We start from the raw sequence: 8,132 nt of genomic DNA, 5'->3' as shown, positions 1-8,132 counted from the left end.
TCTGAATTTTGAATAATTTTCCTGTATAAAATAGTCTTGCTTTGTTTCTTTCCCCCTAACTATTTAAATACATTTTAAAAAAAGGGCAGCGGACTTGGCCTCCGTCTACCACATGGGAGGTCTGCGGTTCAAACCCCGGGCCTCCTTGACCCATGTGGAGCTGGTCCACACGCAGTGCTGATGCACACAAGGAGTGCCCTGCCACGCAGGGGTGTCCCCCAAGTAGGGGAGCCCCACGCGCAAGGAGTGCGCCCCGTAAGGAGAGCCACCCAGCGTGAAAGAAAGTGCAGCCTGCCCAGGAATGGTGTCGCACACATGGAGAGCTGACACAGCAAGATGATGCAACAAAAAGAGACACAGATTCCTGAGCCGCTGACAACAACAGGAGTGGACAAAGAAGACGATGCAGAAAATAAACAGAGAGAGCAGACAACCGGGGGGAGGGAGGGGAGAGAAATAAATAAATAAATCTTAAAAAAAAAATCCTTATCTCACAGGACTGTACAAAAACAGGCAGCAGGTGGGATTGGCCAGGGACCAGAGTTTGCTGACCCCTCACCTAGAGCCACTCTGCTCAGTGCCAGAGCCCCTGGCCACATGTGGCTGGTGAACCCGTGAACTGCGGTGTGCTCTGAAAGACACGTCGGATTTCAAAGACTTGGGACCGCCCCCTCCGCAACAGAAAAAAAAGATAATGCAAACTGTCTCAATAACTTTCTGTATTAAGGGCATGTTGACATGGTCATTATTTTGGATATTTTGAGTTCAATGAAATACATGCTGAACATTGCTGTCACCTGTCGTAACGTCTTTCCTGAAGCTTCTAGAAAATGTAGAACGATGGGTAAAACACCTGTTGCATGGTGCTGGGCTCCATCTGCTGGTCACGGGCCCTCTCCCTCCCTGACCGGCAGACCAACCCCTCCCTGAAAACAGGGGGCATGCTCTCGCAGGAAGCAGCCCAGTGTCTCCACCAGCAACTGCCCCGAGTTCAGCCACTAAGCAGAAACTTCAACAGCTGTGTTCCCACCTGACAGAGAGGGTTGCTCGGTGGACGTCCACCATCATCTGGAGAAGACTGGATCTTCAGAAATTCAGGTCTCAGATGAAAAATCCAGGAGGCTCGCTGCCACTGTCCAGGCACCAGGGCCTGCTTTGACCCTCGCCACCTCCCGGGGAGGAAAGCATTCCTATCTCCACTACCAGATCCGCGGCAAGGTCGGAGAGGTGAAATGACTGCCCGAGTTACGTCGTGGCAGCAGAGCGGGTCTCAGACTCGTGTCTCCCTGTCTCCCCAGCCTGCGCCCCCCGTCCCCCGCAGCGCCTTCTCCCTAAATTGCCTGGGGAAGGACCTGGCCTGCCTTTCTGAAGGCTTGCTTCTCCCTCCAGGGCAGATCAGTGAGAGCGGGTTACACAGAGCAGCCTGGCTCGGGGGAGAGGCGGCTCCCGAGGCAGAACTGGAGTACAAAGCCCAAGAGCCCCTCGTGCTGCCATGCCGGTGGAGCACCTCCTCCCTTCCGCCAGCAGCAGCAGGGAGGAGACAGCTGCCGTTTAACTCTCCTATTTCTGAACGAGCACCCAGCGGCACAGGGGTGGCAGGACCGCTTTAACCATGGAAATGGGCCATGGGAAGACTCTCTAGTCCTAGCACTGGCTCCAGCTGCACAGACGGCTCGATTCTGCTGCAGGGCCTTTGCACACACCACTCTGATCTTTACCTGGTGGCTTCCTCCTCCCCTTTCAAACCTCAGCTCAAGGGTCACCTCCTCAGACAGACCTTCCCTGACCATTTCATCTGAAGACCTTTGTCCCCATCCCACTGTGCCATCCGGTTTATGCACTTCACGGCACTTATCACTAACATAAATCACCTTGCTTATTCATTCTCAGATGTTCGCTCTCTAGCGCCTCCAGAATGCAAGCCCAAGAGCACGTATGCTTCATCTGCCTAGTTCTCCCCTGCCTTACGCCTGCCCCAGAGCAGGTGTTCATCCAACACATGCGAGCGAATGAGTGGGGGGCACTGGGGTTGAGGGGGGCCCCTTACTGCCCTGTCCTCTCCCTGCCGCTGTGGATTTGGGGGGTCGGGATAACCTTAGAGCAGTGGTTCTCAAATCACCTGCGAGGCCTGTTAAAACAGATGGCTGGGACCCCCGCTCCGAGTTCCTGATTGGGCAGGTCTGGGGTGGGCCTGAGAATTGGCCCATCCAGCAAGTCCCCAGATGGTGCCGATGCTACTGGTACGGGGCCCACACCTCGACACGCTTCGGAAGAGCGAGGGCCCCTACTGGACGCGCTGCACCCACACCGCCCTCCTCCTGCTGCTGCAGCAGAGGCTGCGGCTACTGGGCTCAACTGAACACGTGTCTATTGAGCCCTTAGCGCACACCAGCGATTGCCCTTCTCACCCCGTCGCTGAGGCAGAGTCCAGGCAGAGAGCTGAGGCCGAAGGGCGAGCTACACGGTCCAAGGTCACAGAACTGGCAGAAGGTGAGGCTGGGGCTTGCATTCAGGGATTCCACCCTGCCATGTTGCTTCTCGGAAGCCTGCCTCCCAGAAGCCTCTGTCCGTGGATCTCAGGTGCTAGCTAGATGCACGTGTCTATTTCCTCGTCTCCTCTGCGCGATGCTCAGCAGAGCTCCCACGGACCTGGAGAGGCACGGGCCTGTAGACCCGAGCTGCTAAGGCGGTGAGCCTCAGGCGCACGAGGCTTCCGCTCCCAAAGCTACTATGTGCCAGCTGGGCACATGCCTGGCTTCTTCCAAACCTTTGCTTTGGTACCGCCTCATGGGATGGTTGCAAGGATTAAATGAGTACTTAGCACTGACAAGTGTGTGTAGATTGACACGACCGGCAAATGGAGCTAATGGATTAAAATTATGGAGGAATTGGCTGTACCGTGGTTGGGGTGGAGAGCAAGAAAAGCTGGGATCTCGGGATGACGGCATGATGGGCGGGGGCCAAGAAGCTGAGCGCCTCCTCGCAGGTGAGTACTACCCAGCTGTAGAGAGTCACGAGGACCATCTCTACGCGTGTAGGGAGTGATGCCCAGGATAAAGGTATGGCATGTAGCCATTTATTTAAGAAGAAGAGCACACAAATGTGTGTGCATTTACATGCATTTGCTTATATTAAAAGAAAAAAATGAAAAATCAATAAAAACCCACAAAGTTTACCTACAGGAAAAGGGAGGGAACGGGGTGGGGGTGATGGGTGTTGAAGTTAGATTTCTCTAAATGTACGTTATTTTGTGAATTTGACTTGGAATCTTGTAAGTCTCTTACAGAATAATAAGACTAAATTAAATCAAAATGGAAAAAGAAAAAAAGGTGGCTCCTAAATTTTGAGAACAAAATCAAACAAATGAGCCTAAGGTGTAAGCGGCATAATTTCACGAAGGGGAGTCATTTCAAATTATTTTAAAATCCAATAATTTGACTTAACATTCAGAATGGGGATATACCCTAATGCAAAATTAATTCTAAAATAAAATCTCAAACTCTTCTCAATCATCATTGTCGGTAATAATACAGGCATTGCTCATCTGAAGTGTAGACACCGGTAAAGCAAATTAGTAGTTATATTCATGTTGTTCGAAATCAAGATGTTTTACTGTTAGAGAAAAGAGATGCAAAATCAAAATCAAAATGTTAAATAACCCCTTGTTTCCAGTCTCAGAATAGCTGATATTTGAATATGAGTACATACCCTAGTTATACTTTCTCTTAAAATTAAAAAAAATTTTTTTTTCTACTCAAAAGGCCTGAAGCAATGGCCTCCACCATAGCAATGGACATCCTTTGCAACCTGATTTTTGTCTCCAAATACTGCTTCTCATTAAAAAGAATAAGCATGCTCTGGAAAAATGGCTTACTCCAGGTCTGGAGCAGGAAATATGTAAGAATACTTGGTCATACTAGGAAGGCAAGCAGGGCATCCAAAACCACTGGGCTCGAGCAAAAGCCTGCAGGAGACAACCTGAAGAGCTCTCGCTAGTGAAAGACGGAGCAGGCTGTACATCAACAGGAATAAAAACTGCAACGGGTTGAAACAGATTGGATATGTTTAGATCCATGAACTCATAATGACACTGAAAATAAAAACTCAACCAACCTCAGTGGTAGCCTTTGGAGGACACTAAGGGACAGCTTCTTTCTTCTAAAAAGTATGAGTCAAGTACTGGACCTGGCTTTCCCATCTGAACTGCTCCACTTAGCCCCAAACCACCAAATAGTGGATGAATGCAGTTTCTCTCAAAACCGAAGGTGGGATGTGAGAATTAGAATATTATAATTTTTCAAATCTCTAATGAAATAAAACCTCAAGATGATGCTCAATAACAGGCCTCTGTGAAAATACATATAACCTATGAGGTATTCTTGCTAAAATAAAATCAAGCCTAAATCAGAATAAGCCTCTAAACCTGAAATGAACTACCAGATTACAAGAATTTCCGGGACAGCGGAAACTGTTAAATGACATTGAGAATTTTATCAGCAAAATCCAGGGTGTGGAAAATTCTACAGGGCAAGTGACCAGATTTTTCAAAAATAAAAAAAAATAGTTGAAAATGATGCAGGTGGGGACTACAGATAAAAAACACACTGAAGAAACATGCCATCAAATGCCATGGATAGGCCCTCTTTGGATTCTGTAACGAACATTCATAAGACAACTTAGGAAATTTAACCAGTAACTGTGTTATTAGATGATAGTAAGAAAATACTGCTAGTATTTTTAGGTGTTGAAAAAAGAAGTTTTTTTTTTGTTGTTGTTCAGGGAAAACTACCCTAATATGTATGAACGAGATGATATGATCTCTAGGACTTACTCCAGAGAACTGCAGTATAAAGAGGGCATGGGTTGGGGTATTTACTGATGAAGCATGGTTTTTGAAGTTGGGTGTTTATTCTACTATTTTCTCTACTGTTGTATATAGCTGAAATGTAAATTTTTTTTTTTAATGGGAAAATTTCATGGGGTGAGGAGAAAAGAGAGGGTCAGAATGAAGGGGATGAGAGCTGGAGGGAAGAAGAGGGGATGACATACAGAGAAGCAGACAGAGTGAAAGAGTGGTCAGAAAACGGCAGGCAGGCTGCGCAGGAGCTGGAATTCAGGCTGTCTCTCGGACCACGTGGCCGAGGAGGTGGACAGAGCCTGCCTGGCTCGGCCCGCAGGCTCCAGGCTAACTGCTGACCAGACTGAGGGTTATTTGATCTAAAGTGACTTCATGAGCCACCGTCTCTAAAAACATTGGCAAGAACGCAAAATATCAGAAGCAACGAAGCATCCAGCTTCAGGGCTCAGTTAAAGGGATTATTGTCAGTCTACGCAGTGGAAGGCTATACCACCCCTAAACGTTAGGTAGGAGGAGAAAACATGTAAGCTAGAAGAAGTAACCCAGCAAAATGGAGTTTATGTATCAATACAAAAACGTGCAAATGCATGTAAAGAAACAACCGTAAATGCACATTTTTGTAAAAATCAAACCTCAAACAATGTATCGCCAAACCTCAGGTTTAAAATGACCTAACATGTTTTGTTGGTTTTAGGCAGAACGTGTGCCTGTTTGTTTTGCTGCAGTTTTCATTAAGGCGACTTGCGGCAGACTGTAGAAAACCAGGTTTTACTTTGAAAGGGAAAAAGGGAGAGGGAAGAAGAGATATGATGTGGGGGCATTTTCAGGACTTGGAGTTGTCCTGGGTGGTACTGCACGGACAGATGCTGGACACTGTAGGTCCTGCCATGGCCCACTGTGTGGACTGGGTGAGAGTGTAAACTACAGTGTAAACCACTATCCATGAGGTGCAGCAGTGCTCCAAATGTATTCACCAAATGCAGTGAATGTCCCACAATGATGAAAGAGGTTGTTGATGTGGGAGGAGTGGGGTTAGGGAGGTGGGGGGTATATTTTTTGAATGTAGCATTAAAAATAATAAATAAAGAAGGGAAAAAAAAAGAAAGAAATCATAGTTGGGAGGCAATCTGAGTCCCCTCACTCCACCTGCCTCCAGTTGCTTTTACTGCAGGTAAAGGTGAGTGGCTAATCCCCCCAGTTTTACCGGGCTGGAATGAATGAATGTGGGGGTGGGGGGTTGCAGAACTCCCTGTGGGCAGGGGGCGATTCTCTAGGGAGTCCTGAGCTGTCTGCCTTCTCTAAGTGCTCCAGGGAGCAGGGGCCGACTTCAGGCACAGCCCGTGCTGCACAGGGCCCCTTGGGCCCAGGCGGGTCAGGGTACCCATTGCCTCCCCGCTGCTTCCCGCGGAGGGTGGAGCATGTGGAGCCCCCTCCCACCCCTCCACCTGGAGCTGCCCCAGAGGACATCAGGCCCCGAGTCCCTGCTCTGTTTTGGAGCACGCCAGACGCACGGCGGGACGGGACGGGCTCAGTCGCCGCGTGGGCGGTGGGCGTTTGCTGAGCCAGGCTGTGCCCTCTGAGATGAGCGGCTCTGCTGGACCCCGGCTCCTCTGGGTTCCACGTCTGGCCGATGATTCCAAATCCCTAGGGCTAGCCCTGCTCCCAGAGGCCGGAGTCCTAGGGCTGTGCACCTGCCCCAGGCCTGGCAATCTCCAAGGGTCCCGTTCCTGGGCCACTCCCTCCCACTCCTTTCCGGGGCACTGGCTCTCAGCGGAGTCTTTAGAGCAGGGCTCCTTAACCCTTTTTTGCTCCACGGACACCTTTGCCAGTCAGGCAAAAACCATGGACCCCTAACTAAGTCCACATTGCACTGTGTGTTATTTAATAACTATATCACACCTGCACCAACATGTCCCCAAAAGAATAATGTGTTTGTTTGTTTTTTAAATTTCAATTCGGGTTCACATACCCCTGGTCAAGAGCCCCTATTTAGAGGGAGGACGTCAGCCTCCTGAGCCCCTGCCACCCAGCAGGGGCGCAGGCGCTGGCGGGTTGTGGAGCTGGGCCGGGACCCCCTGCGTGCCCCACCCTGCACCAGGAGCTTCCTTGCTGGTCCCTGGCGTTCCAGCAGGAACCAGCAGGCCCCCGGCTCTCCGCTCCAGGAGCCACCGCCAGGGCCCTGATGGCTTGTGTCCCCGCCCCTGCGCTGAGGTATCCCCTGCCCAGACAGAGCCCAACAACCCCGGGCGGGTTTTTTGTTCTAAAATAATGTGGATTGCTTAGCAACACTTAAAACATCAGGAGGTTTTGTGGCAAGAGCTATCTTTCTGGCTTTAAAAAAAAAAAAAAAAGTGGAAGACCCGGCCAGAGGGTGTGCGTTTCTGCGGGACCGCAGGTGCTGGAGCTTTGCCGGGCTGGCCCTCGCAGGCGTGAGCCCCTTCTGCTCACCACCTGCTCCCATGCTCTTTTACAAAACCTCCCAGGACCCCAAACTTCTGAGTGTGCAGCTCTGTCAGCAGGGGAGGGCTGCTGCCCCATGGCAAAACTGACCCGTCATCCGGTCTCACCTGCAGCCAGCCTGGCCCTGCCACCCCCCTCTCCACCGCCTGCGGACACCGGCGACACGTGGGCGCGCTGGCTGCCACGTGGAGCTCAAGTCGTTCTTGGCCGGACCGTAAAAGAGCGAGGCGGGAAGAAGGGTTCTGTGGCTTTAACACTCAGCAAGGCTGATCCGCAGGAGCGTTTACCTGCCGGCAGCAGATACGTCTTCGTGAAATATGAAATCCGCCCAAAGGTATTAAAAAACCGCCCGTGTCGTGGTGGCAACCTGAACGGAGCAGCCCTCTGTGCGGGCCTCGCGATTATTCTTGCATTATTTATTTATACCCTACCCTGAGACAGACATGATGTAATCCGGTAATTAAGATTGTTATGATTGAATATTTATTAAGCACCCACAATCAGCCAGCCACTGACCCACGTAAAATGACTCTTTACCCTGAAGACCCCCTCCCCCCCGCCGCTGCCGCGGGGGGCTGGGGGCCGCTCACGGGGGAGCTTAATGGATCTCGTCTTCCCCAAGCCAGCCTGAGAAATGGCGCTGCGCACAAGGGGGCCCGGCTGAGGCGACTCTTGCGCAGCCGAACGGAATGAAAACGATCCATCGCGGGCTTAGAAGAGAGATGGTGGTGCGGGGGGCCGCCCCAACGAAACGCCCCAGGCCCGAAGCAAGGGCGCGCCCGGGGCAGGAGGCAGCCAGCTGCGTCTGCACTTT

The sequence above is a fragment of the Dasypus novemcinctus genome, chromosome 6, assembly GCF_030445035.2.
Source record: "Dasypus novemcinctus isolate mDasNov1 chromosome 6, mDasNov1.1.hap2, whole genome shotgun sequence".
In the NCBI taxonomy this organism is placed as follows: Eukaryota; Metazoa; Chordata; class Mammalia; order Cingulata; family Dasypodidae; genus Dasypus; species Dasypus novemcinctus.
Note: the sequence above shows the minus strand (reverse complement) of the source record.